The sequence below is a fragment of the Tyto alba genome, unplaced genomic scaffold, assembly GCF_018691265.1.
Source record: "Tyto alba isolate M040663 unplaced genomic scaffold, T.alba_DEE_v4.0 Super-Scaffold_18, whole genome shotgun sequence".
NCBI classification, from domain to species: domain Eukaryota; kingdom Metazoa; phylum Chordata; class Aves; order Strigiformes; family Tytonidae; genus Tyto; species Tyto alba.
This window is the reverse complement of record NW_024881280.1, coordinates 12,049,829-12,061,416: the sequence shown is the minus strand read 5'-3', so window position 1 is coordinate 12,061,416 and position 11,588 is coordinate 12,049,829. Positions and strand designations below refer to the sequence as shown.

The following is an 11,588-nucleotide window of genomic DNA, read 5'->3' as shown; positions in this document are numbered from 1 at the left end:
ACCTCCTGCCTTTATTTCTGCTGGAGGTGTAAAGTAAGTCAAAGCTTTCTGCAGTCGCTAATCTATTCATATCTTTTGGGTCCGGTGCTGTTTTTGTTGGCTGTGCCCCAGGAGGTGGAGGTGTGGAAGTGCCTTTCTGCTGGTCTCCACAAGTGGGTGTCGGTGTTTCCTCCGTTCCAGGCACCTCCTCGGACGCTGTGGCCTTGCGGGGGGAGTGGGTGGATGCCAGTGTGGCCATACCCTGCCTGTCCCTAACTTTTTAATCCTTTTATTTTGGCCTTGCCTTCCTTCCATGGAACATCACTGGGTAGCCACTGGGAGGTGTGAATGGCTCGGGATGGAAACCGCAGCTTGTAGGTGTGCCCTCTGCCAGGCTTTTCTGGCACCTGAGGAAGCCCGGCCTCCGCCTGCTCCTGAGTAAAAGGGGTATTGCCGGCTGCTCGGTGAGAAAACAAATTTGCAGAGATACAGGAAAGTGTGCTAAGGTGGTGCGAAGCAACAGGAGTGAGATTCCTGGCAGCTCGGGTACGTAAACATTCATAAAATAGAGAGTGTGTGCATGTGTGTACTGTGTGGTGGCAGGAAATCCAAAAAGCTAGCTCCATTGTTTTTGCTGGAATTGGTAGCAACGATGCCAGACAAATATTATAAGCCCTTAATCCTCCTGACTTTACACCTGGGAACAACCTAAAGGCCATCCAAGGCGATCTGAGTTACAGGACATCTTTAGTAATGGGGTTTGGGATTCGATTTGGTTGTTCAGAAGGAGGATTTTCTGTGCCTCAGTAGCTCAGATGCTGAGCTACCTCTGGAGGAAGCGGGAGGAGGGGAGACAGAAGGTGAAGGTGGTGTGTGGCTGCTTCTGAGGTGTCACGTGGATGTCACCGGCCTGCCACAAATTTAGCACTGGTGGCACTGAGAAGGCACTGCAATGGAAAAAGCAGAGGTGTCCTTTTAGCAGATGCAGGGTAAGGAAATTGGCTGAACTTAATGGATCTAAGTTATAATTTCCAGTGGAAATACTAATGCAATTAATATGTTTCCACATAGCAGGACAGCAAGCCCGTGCTGGTGTTCAGCTGTTTGTCACGACTGCTTCGGCAGCGGGTCCAGCTGTGTCCGGGGGTCCATCCAGCTGCACCCAGACACGTGCAGCCTGTGCTGGGGGCGGGAGCAGGGACAAGGCACCAACCCGTGTGGAAGATAATAGGTTTGAGGGGCTGGAGGGAAGAGCGTGACCCGGACTGGCTGCTGCATAGTTGTGGGAAGTGAAGAGGAACCGCTGCCCCTCTGCCCCTGGCCTGGGTGCGGGGCTGTCACTGCACCCCGGCTCCCTTTCAGAGCACCCACCAGCCCGCCGGGGGTCTGCACACCCTGTCTGGATGCTGGGTGCAGGGCTGGAAAGCCCCAGCAGCCCCCTCCCGCAGCGCCGCAGACCTCCCTGCCGCCCACTTGCCGCTGATGCCCGCCGCCTCCTGCAGAGAAACGTCCCTCTCCTTATCGGGGTTCAGCCATTCCCAGTGAAGTTACAAACCCTTTAGGGCAAGGAGCAAGTCTCGTCTGATCTCTCCTCCCTGAGCGCTCTGCAACTGTGGGAAGCTGGAGAAGGGATTTCCATCCTGCCGGTGCGGTAACGGGAGCCGAGAGAGCACCCCAGCCTGGCTGCAGCAAGGTGAGGGATGGAGCAGGAGATGTTTTGCACCACTGGCCCATAAGATCCGTGAAGCAGCTGACAGGGAGACCGGTGTGCCATCCCTCTGCGGGTCCCTGGAGCAGCACCCCGTCCCCCCTCCCTGTGGGGAGCCCACCCATGTGGGACAGCCTGCGCAGCCGGGTGCCAGCACCCTCTTTTCTCCAGGATGCAGCTGGGCACGTGGCAGTCCTGGGGTCCCCAGCATCCTTGCTGGGCCCAAAATCGGGAGCTGATTATGGTGTACGGCAAGGGCACAGCTTCAAATGGGTGCCTCGGTCTGCACAGGGCTCTGTGCCTGCCAGGGCAGGGCGAAGTAGTCAAATATCTCTCACCTAAATGAATTGTCATTCAGGTTAAGGAGAGTGCCAGAAGCTTTAAAGAGGCTGTTGGCAGTTTCCAGAAGAAAAAGCAAGTGACACCTGCTGCACGTCAAACAGCAGTTGCCCTTGTATCGATAGGGTGGTTAGTGCACGAAACAGAAGCAGTCGGGGACATGGAAAGGCACAGATCTCAGAAACCAGCACATTTTTTTCAAATGCTGCTTCCACGCTCCCAAGCCTATATGCACAGTGGGGCAATAACCCAGCACAGCAATTTCTGTTGGCCTCTGCCCATTTCCAGCCAGAGCAGCCCTGGCTCCTGATTTATTCATCAGATGTCAAACAGTGGAATGTTTCCACAATTTTTCCCTCTGAAAGAATGTGGTAGGACTAAATGCTTTCACCTTTTTTTTTAAGAGAAATTCTAAAACTACTCAGGAGCCTTTCGGATCGTAACATTTGTCTGACAGGCAGTGCTGGTGTCAGAAGGTGCTGCTTGCTGTGCTGGTGGCAGCTCACCTCCAGTAAGCCCAGCTAGAACCCTTTGAAAAATACCGTTTTGGCCCCTCACGGTGGAACTTGTCATAACCGTGTTTCCAAACACACGGGTTGCACTCCACACATCTTACAGCTCCATGAGATATTTGCATCAGGAAGGCAGCTTGCTTTCCTGCCTATCCTGTTCCATCAAAACACACTTTTAGCACCAGGCAGGAAGCCAAGGTCAAGTCTCCTTTTCTTTTTTTTTTTTTTTGTTCCCCCTGCCTGCTCTGAATACATTATGATACTGACTTCAGTCCCACTATTATATCTTTTTCCCACAAGACCGTTGCCTCATTCAGACTGCAGCGGGGAACATGCTTTCATCTCTGCCAGCTGGGCATGGCTGGAGCACCCCACGCCCGTAGGAGCTGCGTGGAGAGGACACGGGGGCGAGGCTTTGCACATTCCCATGTACGGAGGACAGAGGGGTTTGGTCATGTCCAAATCTGGGAGGGCATTTCCAGGGAGCCTCTCCCACTGCTGCCTTTGTCAGGCCAGTAGCGAAGGATGTCGATGAGGATGGGATTCCTCTCACTTGATTTTAGATGCCTAAAAGTTAGGTGTCTAAACCTAATTACTCGGACAGGCTCCCTGCATAGTCAGTGGAGACAAATAGGCACCTCTAGTGTGTGATTCATCTCACCTATCTTGAACATTTATCTTGAGAAGGGCTGACTCACTGGGCAGCCAAGCGCCCGCTTCTCTTCTGTGACTGTAAAGGCAGATCGGCAACTTGCTGAGGATTTGACGACTAGATTTTGGATGTCCCAAGCTAGGCAAGGTGAGTCCTACTCCCAGCTACAGCAGTGGCTGTGGGAAGCATCATCACTGTGCTCCAGCTTGAGCCCTCCCCTGCCACCAACTTCCCTCAGAGGGTCCATTTCCAGCCCTCCCCAAGCAGGGCTGGGTGTTAGTCTGTCCAAATCACATTATCAGTTCTTATCACATTATCAGACCAAGTTAAATATTTATAAAGCACCTGGGGGCAGGGTCCATGTCTTTCTCATGTTTGCATATTCCCTCGAGGAGCGAAGCCCCCGCGTGGGTTGCAACCCTTTGCAGGGACTGGTGCAATACGGCACCTTGAGTCCCTCTGCCAATCTGCAGATCTTGACGAAATGTATCTGGAAATACAAAAAGAGCTCACGGACATTGGGAAATAGGCAGGAGTGAATCATAAGAGTCAGGAGAAGCTACTAACGTGTGGGAAAAAGGCAAATGTGCTACCTCGGCACAAACATATAATAAGGAAGTATGTAATAATAATTATTGTTATTGTAATATGGTCTGGGTGAGCATTTGGGAAAAAGATATCTAATAACTGACAAGCGACGTGGCTCAGTTTGTTTTGATCTGAAATTCAAACAATGGTTGTGTTTATAAGGCAATAATACGCAGGGCACAGAGCACTGGCTCCGCACCAACTATGCACTCCCCAAGTCGGGTTTATATAGGTCATGCCAGACAAATAATAGTGTTCTTCAATATAATTACTGATTCATTACGGAGAGAGAATGTAATTGAGTCTGTTTGGATTTCAGGGAGGCGTTAGATATGATAAATTCATACATTTGGACTCAGATTTGTGTGCTTGCCTTGCTCTGCTCCTCCAGCCGTCACTGGTAAAATTCCCGCTGCAGCCTGTGCCGGCAGCACGGGAGCGGTGCTGGTGCTCCCGCCGCCCTTTGCGGTCTCTTGGGACCCTTCACAAGTAGATTGGGAAACTAAACTACTGCTAGACCGAGAGCCAGATCCAAATGTGCTGGACCTGGCACTTGGCTTGGGCAATTGCACCCACCCCATCAACTGCCCTCAGTCCTGGGGGCACCCAGGTCCCCACTTCTGAGCCTCTTGGTCTGTGCCCCGCTTCTGGATGTGTCTCTTTACACACATTTATTCCACTGTTATTTCAGGTGAAAGCAGCAAAAGCCAGAAGACGAGATGGCCCAGCGGTGCCCACCAGTTCCCTGGCCCAATGCTCACGCTTGGCCACAGGAGAGTTAAACTGGGGTGTCCTCTTCCTGGGAGGGCGGCTGTGGGGTTGAGCAGTGGTGGGGCTGTGCTGCCACCCACCATGGCAAGGGGGTGCCACCCCCACTCAGGGCATCAAAGGAGAAGCGCCAGGCTCAGCTGGTGGTGAGGGAGAACCGGGGGGTTTGGGGGGGGGGGTTGCTCCAAGGGCTTTCGGATGGCTTTCCCACACAGCCTTCCCCAGGGTGTGGGGCACTGGCATTTCGGCGGCACTCTGCTTTCCCCAGGAAGACCTGGGCAGCCCCGCAGCGGTCTGAGGTGTTTCCCACCGGGCTCTGCCCTGTGCAGACCCCGCACGTGGGGAGGGATGATGGTGCCCACTGCAGCATCCTCGACACCCGGCACAGCCGCCGGTACCGGTGATGGGGGTTTTCTCTGCCCTGGGTCCCGGACCCAAGGGTTTTACCCAGGAAAATGCAACGTGTTGTGGCACAGCCATGGAGTTGGCACCCCCCTCATTTCTACCACCGGCCCTGCTGCTGCTCCCCACAGTGCAAAGGGCAGAGCCCCAGTGTCCTCCCTCCTGCCCCGCTCTGGGGAGCAGCTGCATTTTTAAAAACGGCCGGAGTGGCCACAGCACAAGGCTTCTAGGAAAACGGGGACTGGGCCAGCCGTGCTGGCAGACCGGCACCCTGTGGAGGGAGAACTGATGGAGCATTTTTTTACAAAGTTAAATCATGGCCTGCTGGTCAGTTGACCTCTGTGAGCATCTGAAAAAGCTGATCAGGAACAAGTAGGGACTACGGTAAATATATGCTTTCAAAAGGTTTTTTGATAAAGGCCTTTCCAAGAATGAAACAAACTTGGCAGCCATGGGATGAAAAGTCCCGTCATGGATTGAAAATTGAGTCATAGCTGATAGAAGGGGGGTAAAAATCCATTAAAAGTAAATGGCCAGTGTTCCAGCAGAGGAAGAAAAGCTTACTGGGATTGGAGGGGGTGGTGGGGCCACACCTGGAGGAGGCAAAAGCTCCTGTTCAAAAAACAGAAATGAGGGAAGAGGGATAACAAGGCAACATCATTTGCTGCCAATAAGAGAACCATGCATTATAACTGCAAGCAAGGCTTGACAGGGCTGGGAGGAACTCCAGAAGCTTCTAACTAAACTTGGAAACCAAGCCACAATGACGGAGAAGGTTCAGCGCACACAGATGCCAAAGCAAGCTGTTTCAAGAAGAAATTGGGCAAGCCTCTCGCTCTGAATTAGAAGCTGGCTTGCAGGGGTCAGCAGTGGGCATGGGCAATGACTTTTCAAGCATTGCATGTTAAACACCTGCACCATGGGTCAGCATGAAAAATATGTGATCGTATAACCTGGTCACACATCACAGTCCACGTCCACCTGCCCATGATGAAGCAGGACCCAAAGAAACATTGTAAGATGGACCATGCTGAATCAAGATCAGAAGTCCACCAAAGGCGGCATGGAAGAACAGAAACAGGAGCAAAGGCAGAGCTGGGTGGGGGACTTTTTTCCTGAAGGGAGATTGAGGAGTATATTATTAATTCATTCGCACCAGAAAAGCAGAGGGCTACAGAACAATGGTTCTCTTTAGTACCAACTAGTTAATGCTTACGGTTTATTTGTGCCATGCAAGTTGAAAAGTAAGACGTAAAGGTGCTTTTAAAAATAGTTGCAAGGGAAGTTTGTGCTTTGCCACCAGTCTGCCTCACAGTACTGTTCCCCGCTGGATGCGATCTGCTGATAAGCTTGTACCCGGCCTGAACCTGGCTCTGCGTGCCAAGCCACCCATAGCAGTGTACCTGCTCTGGCTGGATTGCAGAGAGCTGCTTCTGCAAATGCCTTGTAGGCAATGTCCAGCCCTGGGCAGCAGCCGGCAAAGCCCAGCCTGTGCACGGAAAGCCTGCTCAGCATCAGCGTCCGGCTGTCACCGAGTGGGGACTGCACGGCGGGGATGAACGCGGTCCCTGGCAGGGTGCGGTGACACCAAGACCCATGCAATGAGAAATGGAAGGGGGCTGTGTGTGTCTGTGTGTAAATAATTTACTAGTATGACCTAAATGCTACCAGGCCTTTGTTTATTTTTATGAAGTCAGTAAAGAACCACGTGGATTCTGAGACTGGAGTTTGGGGACCAGAGGCTGAGAGGTGACACAGAGCAAAGGCATCCAACCCCTCTGTGAGGGAAAGCAGCAGGGCTGGGAGTGGAAGGCTGCCTTCTGAGGTTTCAACTTTTCCTGCATACAGAAAGCTTTGCAGAGAAACGAGAGAGGGAGGAATGCCACATACCTACAGGTGGCTGCCCCGGAGAGAGGGGAGCTTAACCACACGTTCTGTGGAGGGACCAGGGAGGGGAGATCGTTTGCTGGATGATGCCTGTCACGTATTTGAAGCAGGGTAGTTCACTGCCCCCAGCTGCCAGTGCTGCATGGGGGCCCTGGGTGGTAGGCTTTTGGCTGAGAAACAAAAGCAAAGTCTGGACTAGTTGGTGTCAAAGAAGAGCTAATCGTGCTCCTCATGAGAGCAGAGACGTTGGGCCCGGTGCCTGGGCTGCCTTACAGCATGGGTCATGAGTGCCGGTGGGGTGCCATGAAGCCTGGCTCCACGGCTCAGGTTCCTCCACATTGCCAAGCCCAGGAGGTCTTGTAGATCAGCCGCAGGGCGCTTCTTCCTTACAAATCCTTTGCTTTCCATAAGGGGATAAGAGGTGTTGCACACACGTGAGCCACTGGTTGCTGACTACAGGAGTTGTGAGAAGAGGAAGGCTACTGCTTCTGCTTGTTCCTACTTTTTTTTTTCTTTAAGACTCTGCTCCATTGATCGTGTGGTTATAAGAGACTCTCATTTTTCAGTTAAAAGAAGCATGCTCTTCCTGCTGGCTAATGCAAAGAAAAACACGAAAACTGTGGAGTGTGAGCCAAAAGCTAGAGTCAAAAGTCAAACATACAGGATTCAAAATTATTGGTTTTAATTTTAAAAATTATGTTCTTTAGGTGACTGACAATATTTGGAACCTGACTGTCAAACATTTGGGATTAGCTGTCCTGGAAAGGAGAGGACGTTGGCTCTCTAGTGCCACTTGGGAAATGCCAGGATCCCAGCCCACTGCTCTGCAGGGGAGGTGTTCCTTGGCAAGTACCTAGAGCTTCATCAGAAGTTTGGGATCACTTTTGGGAGGAGTCAGGGAGAAAAGCAGATCAACTTTTCTCTTTCAGCTCTCCTGTGTGTGGCTGTTCCAGCTGGATAATAAGGTCCAGCAGTAACTCTGAGCAGCAGGAAACTCTCCCCTCCAGTGGCTAGCTGATGTCCTGTGTGGAACGAGAGTTTGGCCAAGGGCACAGGCACTTCTTAGTGGACAAGTCTCCACACAGTGTAATTTCTGCAGTAACTGGTATCTTCATGTCTGCCATGACCATTCTCCCTGCCAGCCCAGCAGAGAGGACTGTAATTACCTGGAAATAAATTTCTCCATCAGAGTTCCCTTCCAACTGAGGCTTTGCACTGCCCTGCAATAACAACACGTGCACAACCTGGGCCACTTTGTTTCTTGCTGTAGTTTATCTGTGGATGGACAATTGCTGTCTCCAGGCCTACAGAGTGAGCATTGTTAGACATATTAACAATTTAAATAAATTTTAAAAAAAGTCTTCTGACTCCAAAATTCACTGCCTTTCAGTCTGCATGCCTCTAGCTGAGAAACTGTACTCACTAATTGTTGCTGAAGTTTGCAGTCAGTTGACCCACCGGTATGGTGCGGGGATGCTGGGAGGAGTTGTGCAGCTCCTCCCAAGCCCAGATGTGTTCAGGATGCGCTGTTCAAAGATGACCAGTCTGTCACCATTAACACCACTGATGGATCAAAACGCCACAGTTTCAAGCTGTGGTGGTTATGACAGTGTCTGTTGCAAATGCAGCTGTTCTAAAATGCAAACCAGAATTTCTAAGTGCTGCTGAAATGCTGAAGACCCACTGAGGAGCAGGTGTGGGGTTGGTCAATGGTAAAGGCTCTTTCGGTGAAACAGTTCAAAAGAGCAAGTCTGCTGCTGAAGGGGGGGCCCCCACGGTCACCTCCAACAGTTCAAGCAGAATGAAAAGCAGCAGCAGCCACAGAAGCCAGTAATGCACCAAAAGCTACATGTCCAGGCTAAATCAGGCCAGTAAAAATAGCTGTGCCGGTGAATGAATAGGCCAATCTAAGCCACATTTCCAGAAGCAGTTGAACCCTCAGCCACAAAGCTCATCCCAGGAAGAAGGGCTGCTGCAGTGACAGTGCTACAGAGGCAGGACAGCTCTACCTCATAGCTGAGCTCTATACAGTTATGGCCAGTTTGCATTTGTGAAGTGCACGCTTTTCCGTCATTCTTTAGTACCACAAAAAGCAAAAAACAGGCGTTTCTGCTCACGTACGCACCGCTGAGCGCATGTACTGGACGAGGAAGAGTGTGCGTGTCGTTGCGTGTGCACGTGTTGGTGCTGGCTGAAGGAACTGTGGACGTGCCTGAGGCCAAGCGCCAGCGAGCGTGCGAGCAAGGCGCCGAGCGGCCATCGCGCCGCTGCGTGTGAGCATCCCGTGGGTTGCGCGGGGGCGGGCAGGGCGCTGGCCGGTGCCCGCCGTGGGCAGCGTGGGTCGGTGCTGGCGCGGGGGCCGGGCGGCAGCGGGGCGCCCACCGGGCACCAGCGCAGGGCGGGAGGGGCGGGAAGGCTTTTCCCCGCCTGTTTGTACAACACGGTTCAGCTCAGCAAAGAGTTAACATGGTAGAGAAGAGTCTAGAAGGGCTCCTGACAGCTATAAACAGAGCGATCAGCATACACAGGATGTGGCAAGCAGCTAAGGGCGTCCCGTTATTAACTTCACTTTTATTTCAAGGGGATTCACTTCTCTCTTCTGTTTCCTATTTGGGAAGTGAAACCTAAGATCATGGTACCACTATAAAAAAAAAAAAAAAATGGTCATAGCTCATTTGTTTTTCTACTTTATTCATTCTTTTCTTTTAAAAAGTTACTTTGCTTTTCCTTGAATGGGATTTATTGAAATTGCTGGTAACACATTAAGTCTTCACTCTCTGTTTCTCTCCTGAGGAATTACCTCATTTGCTCTCATTTGAAACTCTTGACTCTGAGGGGAGTGTTTACACCTCATGGCGTGCTCACAGTGTGGTGCAACACGGAGTAGAGGGAACAGCGCAGGTTCCTCCTAAGCACAGCCAGAGCCGGCCTGTGCACTGCTCACAAGGTGCTTTGTAAACATTTATTCATTCTATCACACATGCTCCCTCCCCTCCCCCCATCAAGTGAGGAAATATTATTGTCACCATTTCACAGATGGAAGGAGTGAATGCAGATAGGTTTGGTGACTCACCCGCAGCCGCTGAGGCAGATCTAGAGCTGAGGTGTTAAGCTCCCAGCTACTAATTTAACCCAGCGGGTCACGTTCCCACCCAGGGCTGACAATATAGGTAGTGCCAGCTCCAGCTACCTGCCACCCACTTGTCCTGTGAAGCAGTAACACTCATCTCCGCATTTGCAGGACGAGATCAGATTGCTGTGGCTTACTCCGTGAAATGGTGTCATCAGCGCACGATATATTATTATGATATCATGATGTTATTATGCCTGAAACTAACGCAAGGCCATGCACAGGACAGAGGTAGGCAGTTGAAAATCCATGACTGCGTGCTCCTCAACCACATCACGTACCTCCCTGCTGTGCCAAGGTGTTGGTTGGTCCCACCACACTGCAAGGATCTGTAAATGATCCACATGCTGGGCAGGGTCCCCCCACCTTCTCTTTTGAGGCCTGGGTTCATTTCTGCCCCATACAGTCCTGGTGCAAGATGACTGAGGTAGGAAAGATGTCTCCATGAGGCAGCGGAAGGAAAATGCTTGCTTCTCCAGTGGAAAATGGCTCTCAAAAAACATGGTCAGTAGATAAAGATCACGGCTGCAGTTGTCCGGTGAGGCTGCTTGTTTTTGAGTGCTGACCACTTACTGGAAACCAAGCCTCCGAAAGGTGGTTCAATACAAGCACTCGGGAAACCAAGCCTTCAGTGCCTCATCACAGCTGAACATCCAGGGCCACATGTTGCCACTGCTGGCTTCTGCTTTGCTATTTAAAATCCCCACCGATATTGTTGTCCTCTCCCACACAGAATCAAGAACAACAACAATAAAAAAAACCCGCTCCTTATCATCTTCGTTTGCTTTTCGCACTGTTTACACGGGGCATGATTTCACTCACGTCCAACTCATCGCAGACGACTCTGATTACTCAGTTCCACTTTCCGGGATGGGCTGGGCAGGCTGGCTGCTGCTCAGGCCCCGCAGGATGCTGCTGCAGCCAGCCTCATGCCACTGGAGGGGAAGTTAGCTTTCCCTGTACAAATCTTAACTTTCATTTTCAAATAAAACACTTGGTGTTTTCTTCTTTTGAATAGAACATTGGACACAGGTCATTCCAATGAAGCTGGTGTTGCTTTCTGCCTTGCCACGTGCAAATCTTGTTTCTGTTGCCACAACGACGTTTGCAGAAATATCCTCCTTGATGTCTATGGGCTTTGGACCCATCTCTCAGGGGCTGTTACTGCACTGGTTGAGAGCAACAGCAAAACACCCACTAATTTAATGGTGTGAGAGATTAGTGTCTCAGAAGTACTTGGGAGTGGGAAGGGAATGCATTTGAGTGCCTGGACTGTTCAAAGGCCTCCCTACGTCTCTTCTTACCATGGTGTGTGGTTTTGGGGTGCATCGGGACTTTACAGTTGTAGGGAAATGGAGAGGCAGAAGAGTCCTGTGCATCTGGAATGAAGATGGCTAGCTCTTCTCCTTATAGCCCTCCTTTAGGGACTAAGTGACACCCAAACTGTGCCAGAGACCTTGGTTGTAGAGGGTCATGACACCACCTTTCCAGGCAGTTGTTTCTGGAGTTGAGGCTTCCTTTCCTTACTGAGGGTTGAACAGGAGTTTTCAAGACACGGAGGAAGGTAGGGTGGCCAGTGCTGTGACTGGTGGCAGAAGAGCGTGGGCTGGTGTGTGGAAGAGC

General features: G+C 51.3%; 1 long non-coding RNA gene across 1 annotated transcript; it reads left to right on the top strand.

Annotated features, from left to right (window-relative positions):
* On the top strand, positions 1 to 4,138 carry LOC116959592. The gene is made up of 2 exons (XR_004405968.2): positions 1 to 525; positions 1,051 to 4,138. It is a non-coding gene; the product is annotated as an uncharacterized LOC116959592 (long non-coding RNA).
* Positions 4,139 to 11,588: the final 7,450 nt, after the last annotated feature.